The following is an 8,309-nucleotide window of genomic DNA, read 5'->3' as shown; positions in this document are numbered from 1 at the left end:
AGGTCCATACGGGGTACAGCCGTTTGTAGGATGAACGTTGAGATTTATATAGGGGGCACGGGGTGACCAATACGGTCTGCATTGGTCTGTAATAAGGTAGGGCACTGATAAGGGGTTGACAGGTATGATCGCCTTAACAGACTGTAGGGGCAAGTGCTGTTAGCGAGCACCTATGAAGGTCAGAACGGCACATGAAGGGGTGGGTAGACAACACCACGCCCGGCCTTTGTCTCCCCAGTGGCGATGATGTTTACACACCGCACCAGCTACGCGTTCGAGGCTGAGTCGACCTAGGGCAGGCCCAGGACCGGTTCAGATAAACGTCACCGGTGTTGGTGGGCGTGAGCGGGGATCGAAGCGCGCTCACGGCTCCCCACGGCACGCACGTGCACACACAGAATCGGAATGTTTATTTGTACTGCAGGAGGAATCCGATGAGCTCTAAAGCTCTTTTTCACAGGTGTCCAGTAGGAGCGGATCAGAACGTTACAACAACAAACAGTACACAACAACAACACGATAGGAGTGTAAAGTATAGGAAATGTGTGTGCGCAGACGCTACGATTACCGCTCGCGGCTAACACCGGTGACGATTATCTGAACCGGTCCTGGGCCTCCCTTAGGTCGACTCAGCCTCAAATGAGTACCTGGTGCGGTGTATAAACACCGCCAACTGGGGAGACAAAGGCGGCCGGGTGTGGTTGCTGGGCCACCCACCCCCTCGCGTACCGTGCCGGTCTTCAAAGGGTGCTCGCTAACAGCACTTGCCCCAACAGTCTGTTAAGAGCTACACGGGGGATCTTTGTCTCTGTGTGGGAAGGTGTGCGTGCACTACGTGTTGATTTGCACGTGTTCTGCTGCGTGCCTTTGGCTAATCGGGGCGGGGGAGAGGGAGGCAGGGAGGAAGAGAGGCACGCAAGGACGGAGGGGAGCTGCGATGGAAACTCCCCGAGATAGGAAGGGGGTGTGGGAGTAAGATCAGCAGGGACTCGTGGGATGATTGGAAAGGTAGGGAATAGGGCTGGACGATTTGGGGAAAATATCTAATTGCGATTTTACTGACAGATATTGCGATTTTTATTTGATTTGCGATGACATTTTTTTAAGTCAAGCTTCAGTTCAATATTCACTTTGTAATCGATTTAAAACATGTGATGGGGCATTACCACACGATACCATCAAAATATGAACTGTTATATATATTCTAATGCAAGGATGATAGCTTAAAATGTATGAATTGTTTCCAACATGTCTTTATAAAAATGATTTTTTTTATTGAAATAGAACAATCAAACATAGAACAATTGTTAAATTAAATAAGATGAAAATAATAAAACAATTCCAATGAGAAAGCAATCGGACTTTTCAAATCGCAAAAAATCGCCGCCTTTGCGCTTTGCTAATCGCATTGTTTCAAATTGCGATTTCGATTTTAAATCGATTAATCGTTCAGCCCTAGTCAGGAGAGAGTGACAGGAGTGAGCGGGGAAGGTGGTTATGGGACGGCACAATTCCCTCCCAGCAGAGGTCGCAACCGGGTACCCGATACCCGTACCCTACCCGATGGTGCGGCCGGGTGCTCACTAACAGCATTTGCCCCTACAGTCTGTTAAGGCTATACGGGGGATCTTTGTCTTTGTAGCATAACGAACCCGGCGGCCCGAGTTCGATTCCTGCTCACGGCTAATGCCGGTGACGAATATCTGAACGGCAGAGCTCGCAACCGGGTACAAGATACCCGTACCCTACCCGATACCCGGCTACCCGTACCCGGCCGGGTACGGGTAAGCCGTGAGTCACTGGTGAGTAACCGTTTGTCACTCATTTCGGGTAGGGTACGGGTAGGGAACGGGTACCCATACCCGGCCGGGTACGGGTACGGGACCCGTACCCGGCCGGGTACGGGTACCCATTTGCGACCCTGGTGCGGCCGGGTACGGGTAAGGAATCAAAACCCGTTTGCGACCTCTGCCTCCCAGCTCAACGCGATCACAGCTGACGCACTACGCAACGACACGAGGCCTCAACACAGTCGCGTGATTTGGCAGGCGAAACATGATAGTATAATAATAATCATCATGGCGATGATGATGTGATGAGCAGTTGTTTTTCATGGGGCGTCTCAGGCAGAGAGAGAGAGAGCGAGTTCTTTGCACGCAACGATGGGCGACTTACACTGCCAGCATCAATCACATCTGAAAGGGCACTCCTAGTGACAGCTCTCCTCTGTGCGGTGGCGCAAGATAAACCAAAACGAAACTATTTTTTTTATTTGACCGGGTTAAAGAGCCACTGGAGCTGCTAAAACTCTTTTTTCAGAAGCCACCTTGGCTACCGCAGCAAATGATAGCCCGACGAAGTTGGCGGATTATCGCCACGTGGAAATGTAACTGCGGCAGCCAAATGCTGTAATTGTGGAGAGAATAAGTAGAATTTAATTTTCTTTTAAACACGCTATGATGAAATGAACTCCACGACTCCAGGAAGTGGCCCCGAGGCTTGCCATAACGTAAGGGACAGTGGCCAATTACAGCCAACGTCAGCTGAGCGTGGACAATTAGATCCAAGCCGAAACATAACATATAAAAAATAGTGTTTAAAAATATGTCTTTTTTATGGTAGAATATAGTATTGTCATCAGTATGACATAAGTATACCAAGTAGGCAGTCGATACCACATTGGGAAGTGGGTTAAAATTGAGTTACAAGATTTGAGGATACAACAACGACAACAACAGAGTGAGTTACATAAAAGCGTGTAATAATAAAATCGGAGGACCCAGAGAAAAAAACCAACACGACCACCGGGGCGAGAGAGAGACACCGCAAACTGAGTCGGCACGTGACCTGCAATCACTCATGAGTCTCCAAAGTCGCATGGGGACGGTGATTGCTGCTGTGCCTCGTCCCAATCGACTCATTTGTGCGCTTTTATTTACACATTTTTGTCTTCGAATTCCCGCAGCGAAGCTTGTCTTGAGATGATTTCCTTAATAATAAAGAAACCATCTCAAGGCAAGTTGCGTCCAAGTCGTCATTGCACATTTGTGATCGTCCCAAGAGGCGCTGTCTCGGTGTCTCTGGACTTGGCCATCATGATTCCGGCGAGACGTGAGGCTCACTCGGGGCGATCCTTGGTCATGGAGTAATCCCAGAAAGCTGACTGGCGATGCACCAACAAGCTTGGGCTGCTGGCCTGCGTTGTTGGGCAGGTTGACGGGCAAAACACATTCCTGCTGCGGAGGGAGCTGGTAGGAACGTTGGGTTGCTCGGTCAATGGCCAGGGTCAACGGCGGCGTGGTGTATTCCGCAAATATGCCCGACTGTGAGGGCGGGCACAAGCCGGCGTGAGTAGGTTAAACGTTGAGTTTTATTAGGGCACCACGGGGTGACCAGCCCCTCCTCACCCAGCCCCACCCCACCCTCCCCACCCAACCCCACCCTCCCAACCCAGCCCCTCCCACCCCTCCCCACCCTCTTCTCTCCACCCAGCCCCTCCCCAACCAGCCCCACCCCTCCCACCCCCACCCTCCCCACCCAGCCCCACCCAGCCCCTCCCCTCCCCACCCAGCCTCTCCCTCCCCACCCAGCCCCTCCCTGCACGACGGACGGACGGACACAATAATCCCCTGTGGGCTGGTGGAGGTGGGCCCACATAGGGGGCCTGCAAATACACGGAGCAGTTTGACGAAGTCTGGTCAAATAATCCGCACGACCCGCAAGGCGTGAGATGGGGGGGTGGGTTGTGAGTTCTGTGAGTCCCACATCCGGCAGTGGATTGACCACGTACGACAGAGAGGAACAGAAGCCCCAGGGCTTGAACCCCCCCCCCCCCCAAAGTCTTAGCAATGCTGGCTGTGATGTTTCACGACCCCCCCCCCCCCGCTTGAAAGTGATAAGAGAAAGAAAGAAATACACAGAGAGAACAAAAAACACACTCCCAGCCTCAGTGGCTTTTAATTAATAATCTCTGACGCTGGCTGCAAGAGCAAAAACAACACTCAGAACGCGGCCATCGTACAACCGTTTCTGCTCCCTTGCCTGGGATGAGCTCATTAAATTATTAATTCCGCCTCGAGGTGACGGAGGAGGACGGGATGGAGGGGAGGGAGGGAGGGGAGTGAGGGCCCGAACTTGAGAGAGCTGTCAGAAATCAAAACAACAATTCCTCCCATGCCGAGAGACGCGAAAGGGTCGAGACGAATCATCTGCGGCGTGACGAAGCCCTCTGGGGGGGGCAGCCAACCACGTGGTGCACACGAACGCGCGTTGTCGGCTGAGCCAATGGTTGCTTCGTGCGGCCAGGCAACAGCGTCCCAGGGAGGAGCTCTCTCTTTAACAAGAAGAAGCACAACAACACACAAAAACCTCACCACCACCACTACCATCCACCCCACCCCACCCACTCGTGTCATGTGTTTGTCTCGGTTTTCTTGAGGCTGTGGAGGGGCGGTGGTGGAGGAGGTGGTGGTGGGGGAGCGGTGGCGCAGCGGTTAGCGTTTCGTGACGTTACGCACGCCCGTTGCGGCTCTGTGTGTAATATTGTTGTTGTTTTTTAACCGAATTTGGAAGAAAAAAAATTATCCTTGTTATTTTGGTTGCCAAAGCCTCGGCCTAGCGCTGCGCTACCGTTTCTGTTCACGGCCGCCACCCCCAATACCAATGACGATCCTGAGCCTCACCTAGGTCAACTCAGCCATAAATGAGTACAGTACCTGGTGCGATGTGTAAACATCGCCACTAGGTAAACAAAGGCGGCCAGGCGTGGTGCCGGCCATCCACCCACTTGTGTGCCGTGCCGGCCTTCATTGGTTGCTACTCGCAAAGAGAACTTGCCCCAACAGTCTGTGCAGGCTATACGGGGGATCTTTGTCTTTGGAGGTGGGTGAGTTGGCTCGGTAGCGGTGGTTGGGTGGTGGTGTTCAAATTTCTGCACGGAGTCTTTTGGTCCCCCCCCCCTTCTCGTCAAAGTGGATTTAAAACTATTTAAACAAATGCACGTTCTTGGCTGCGATGGAATGAAAGTACTAAGTTTGAAAAAAACAACAACACAATGGGCTCGTTTATATGAACGGCCTAAGCCCAATTATTGCCTGTGACCAAGCAGCTCCGACCAGATCTCGGAAGCTGAGCGGTAACCTGGGCCATCGGTACACCTCGCCGAACAGCACACAGCAAAGTGGACTGAATCCATCTGTGCGGAGTTTTCGGTGTCGTAATGGTGGGTTTTTTGGCGTCCGGGTTCTCTGGATTTGATAACCGCATTAAGGCGAATTGATGTGTCGTGAAATTGACCGCACGTGCCAATCGGTATGTGTGGCAGGACCCTGCTGAAAGGGTCTTGAGACTCATCGAGGCTTTCAAGCATACATACGTGGCACGGCTGTTTAGAATATTGTGCGGCATTACCTCCGGGATAGGATTACCCCTTGGGGGTAAACGGGAAACCTTAAATTGGTATCGTCAAACAACAACAACAACTCTATGAGATCTCTTTTACCAGTGGCAAAATATGGAAGTAGGTTTTTACCCTTTTAAACTGGTACAAAACTGACACCTTTATTCAAGGAATCATGTTTGCAATAACCACAACACAAGTAGTCAAAAAAGCAAACAAAAAGAAGCAACTTTGATCATGATAATAATATGCACTTGTGTTGTGGTTATTGCAAACATGATGCCTTGAATAAAGGTGTCAGTTTTGTACCAGTTTAAAAGGGTAAAAACCTACTACTACAACAACAACACAAGTCGATGCGTCTCTTTGCTCAATATGTGAACATTCCACATTGCCACGACAGGGGCCAGTTGTTGCACAACTAAATACTGTCACTGTGGATCTGGCACTTGAATTATCTACCCCGGAGGGATGTCGACGACGATGACAAGGATTATCATGATGGAAGACGGCTGATTAAATGGGAAATTGATGGCTAGATATCCGAAATGAATTTGGGTAATTCCCGCGATGGTATTAAATAAAAATGCAAGCTGTCCGTTTCACGCTTTTGAACGACGGGGGGAATCACCCACACACCCTCATGTTTGCCCGTGGTGCGTGTTTGACAAAGGGCTTGCTGCTGATGATGCTGCTGCTGCTGTTGCCACTTGGCATGACCCTACGCGTTGGGTGTCAGGCAAGGCCGTAGCCATGGAGTCAACATTGGGGGGGACAAAATCGTCCAGGGGGTCTGGGGGTCCCCCCCCAGAAAAAGTTAATCTAAATTTGAAAACGAATTTCCTGCCATTTCCTGCCTAAAATATTAAAAAATTCATTAACACACGCGATGGACTTTTTATTTATTTGTTACAATAATGTCTAATAGTGTATTGCATTACATTGCTTTGTTTTTTCTTTTTTACCTTTTCTTGTTTCATTGTACGTAACTGGCAGAGATTCGGGATTAATAAAGTACAACGATGACCACAATCACATAAACAGAAATTTATTTTATAGAGATATATTGGGGGGACATTTTGAGAAATATTGGGGGGGATGTGGGGATGCCCCCCCCCCCCAATATATATGATAATTACGGCCTTGATGTCAGTACCGTGACCCAAACTGCACCCTCGATGCACGTACACATGGTGTTGTTGTTGTTGTTGCTGTTATTGTATCTGCCCCGTCGGGATGATTCGGCTGAGTTGGACAGCACCTGCGAATATTTACATCGCGATCTTCCAATTTGCGAGCGGGGTTCTCTCACCGCCGAAAGGCAATTGGATTAAGTTAATCCATCAGTTTGTGGCCGATTTTAAATCGTTTTTTTGTTTTGCCAATGACCCCAGGAATGTATTCGACCTCGTCAGATCTTGGAAGCTAAGCAGGCGCTTAGCCCTGTTCGTACTTGGAATGGTAACCACCATGCACAGGTGTTTTTGGCTGCGGGTCATCGTGGTGGGCATCAGGGAAGGAATTTTAACACGTAGGCTTTCGCGAGCAATATTATTCATAATCAACGTTTATGGGTTTAGATCGCGTTATTTATAAATGGAGGGTTACGACACATTTATAAATAACGCGATCTAAACCCAAAAACGTTGATTAGGGAAGGAATTGCAGCAATTGCCCATTGTTGTCCTGTACTTCTGTGTTCCCACGTCCACGCTGGGGAGAGGCTGTGACCCCTCCTGAGTGCTCTGTCCGTGCCTTCAAGGGAGGGGGGGGGGGGTGAGAAATGTGACGTCACATCAAAATGCGCAACTTTAAATAAATATAGACAACACGTTCTACTTAATTAAATTGACTTTTAATAAATGTTTTCTCCTACAACATCAGAGTGCAGCGCCTCATTAAATATGCACTACAATGACAATAGTTTAAAGCGATTTGAAGCATGTTTTATTTTGGGGGGGGGGGGAGGGCAGAGCTTTGTGACGTCATATTTTAGGGGGGTCTGACTTTTTGTGACGCCGTGTGACTAATGGGGGGGGGGGGGTCAAAAATCGTCCAAAATCGCGTGACGTCATTTATGGACGGCCCCCGAGCGTGCGTGAGCTGCAGCTGATCGCCCCCCCCCCAACCCCCCAGGCTGAATCATGTGGACAAGTTGACTGACCTCCAGTAAACTGACCAGGCTTTGGTTGAAATACGGTCACCTTAAATGTTGCCAACAACAATAAAAGACAGACGAAACATCGGTTGTTGTTAGTTGTTTTGCGTGGCAGACATTGCGGTGATGGTGATGATGATTACGTGTTGTTTGCTGACTGCAAGCAGCCCAAGTTTCGCTTCCTGGCCTCAGCTGATCGATGAGTCAGCGTTGTGAACGCAGCTGAGACGGCGGTGTGGGGAGGGAGGAGGGAGGGAGGGGGAAGCACCGGGGGGGAGATCACACCACTAGCTCGCAATGTTCGCTGTTGTGAACATGCGACACGCAGAGGGACTTCACCTTAAACGTGGTGCTTCCCCTTGCTCAGATTATACCACGGAGCCCGATGGTCTGTGGGTGTTGCTCGCCTCTCACGGGATTAGCTCAGGCCGGGCTGGTGACCGCAATGGAAATTCCACAATTTCGAAACGTTGGGGAGTGGATAGCAAACGATTGACTTGCGCACTAAGTGGTTCTAATTTTATCGACCCTGCACGGATGATGGGCTGAGTCAGCACCTTACCCACCTACTGCCCCAACCACTGTGCCACCCGGCCAGGTTTACCGCGACGAGAGAGAGGAAAATGTATTTGAAGGGTCTGTTTATACCATTGGAACCTCATTTGCCAGTAAAAATATGGCGTCATCTGGTCCAACCCATGTGAGACTAGGCTCTAAAGAAAGCTGTCTCGGGTGTGGACCAATCAACTTCAA

The sequence above is a fragment of the Lampetra fluviatilis genome, chromosome 53 (assembly GCF_964198595.1).
Source record: "Lampetra fluviatilis chromosome 53, kcLamFluv1.1, whole genome shotgun sequence".
NCBI classification, from domain to species: Eukaryota; Metazoa; Chordata; class Hyperoartia; order Petromyzontiformes; family Petromyzontidae; genus Lampetra; species Lampetra fluviatilis.
Note: the sequence above shows the minus strand (reverse complement) of the source record.